Genomic DNA, 2,132 nt, shown 5'->3' on the forward strand with positions numbered 1-2,132 from the left:
GCAGCGTCGCATTCACAAGCACAGAAATTGCCTTCGATGCATTTCCGTCGAAAAATATCCCTTCAGCTTTGGGCTTGTACTAATGGATAAAGCAACAGTAATATTTACTTTGAGGGTTTGACCCTGATAACACGAATATATCATACTGATTATTTAATAACTTGTCTTTCGTATAGAGCCAAGCAAGTGACAGATATGTATATTTGGGTCCACTCCACGACTTCCCGTAGGTCTGAACCAGTGAACATAGAGTGAACAAGTTCGAAGCATTCATTTGTTACCAGGAGGTAGAGAGAGAGAGAGAGAGAGAGAGAGAGAGAGAGAGAGATAGTAGTGGATGCCAGTGAATTTTAGAGGAATGAGGTAGAGAAATGAGGTGCTCAACACAAACAGAGATTTTCCTTTCTGGCATTCTACGCCTAAATGACTAAATGAAAGTAAATTATGAAATATAATAACTGGATGACGAAGTGGTAATAGGGTCTGGCTAATAGTTGGTTGGTCCAAGGTGTGCAGTGGGAAGCCTAATTCCAAGTAACGGTCGCTGTTAAAAGTTGGATATTGTAAGTCCCATTTACCTGTATTGTAAATATCTCCATGTATGTTTACAGTACGTGTATGCCCCTAGGGACCTATTTTCACCCCATGAATATTTTTATCAATGGACATTTTCACCACTCGGAGCAAAATCCCTCATGGACCTATTTTCCTTAATGACTTTTATTTTTTTTTTTCAAAGACGCCTACTTTTCTACGTCAACCTATTTTCCCACTGATGTATTTTCTCCCATCGGACCAATTTTTCTGTCGACCTTGAATCTCTCCATGGATGCAGGTTTCCTACATGGTCGTATACCCATGGACATATTTTTCACAATGAACCTATTTTCCCCATAAACCTGTTATCCGACGTGGTTATATCACCCACTGATGTGTGCACTTGAAACAGACTTCTTAACCAACAGACGTATTGCACTATAGATCTGTTGTAATCCACTGGATATATATGACTACTTCAGTATGATTCCAGAATAGTATCCCCTGTGGACCGATTTTCCGCACACTGATCTATATCCCAACTCGGACGAATTCACTCAAATTACCTATTCCCAGAGGCCTGTTTTCCCACAAGCCGTCCATTCACCTACACACCCACCCATCAACGCACATACCCACAGCCTTACTCAGTATAGTATGTCTCAAAAATAGGACGACATAAACCCGTCTTTTGCCTTGTCCTACAATTAGCCCCACCACCCACCCCATGTAATGCACGAACCCCACTCCACCCCACTGAACCAGCCCAACAACCCTTTCCCTCCCTCTCGCCCACCCACTTCACCTAATCCGTCTGTGAAGCCACCAGCCTACACTAACCAATCCACCCACCCAGTCAATCACCAACCTACCAACCCGCATACCACGCTCCACAAGTCAGATGACTCGCAATTCAACACACACACACACACACACACACACACACACACACACACACACACACACAGAGGCGGGGCGGATTTCCTTACACGAAAGATGAGTCTCACCTCGTAAGTCAGTCTGTCGGTAGAAAATAGTACTCTTTACAGGGAGGTTGGCAGGCCGTAGATAATGAGCTTCATTCCGGCTACATACATATGATTTTATGCGATACGAGTAAATAACGTGCTCGAGCTAAACAGGGAATTTTTCCTGTGGCTGATGACGAAGAAGTTTATTTATCCCAGGATAAATGAAAGATGGGTTTTATTCTGGGTAACGTCAGTTGATTTTGTCAAATTATTAGGCAGGCCGCGTAATTTCTGTTAAATGCCTTATGTTCGCATTTTTTTCTCTGGTGGTTGGCACCTGTATATTTGTGGCAGACTCATGAGAATTTTTCTCATAAACTGGATATCCCTTTCTGGACAGAGTCAAATTACGTTCTTAAGCACAGCTTTTTGTTAAATCAACAGCATTTATCTCCTAATTCATTATTCCTCCGATAGTAATCCTTAAAAAAAAAAAAAAAAAAAAAAAAAACTCTTTACCACAAAGCAAGGCAAGTTCTAGTGACTGATGGAAGAAATATTCACACTGTGGCCTCAGGAATCTAGGGATTCTGATCCCTTGCATTTCTCTGCGCCAGTCTGCCT

The sequence above is a fragment of the Coenobita brevimanus genome, chromosome 49, assembly GCF_032717465.1.
Source record: "Coenobita brevimanus isolate Jiangsu-jjx chromosome 49, ASM3271746v2, whole genome shotgun sequence".
Lineage (NCBI taxonomy): Eukaryota > Metazoa > Arthropoda > Malacostraca > Decapoda > Coenobitidae > Coenobita > Coenobita brevimanus.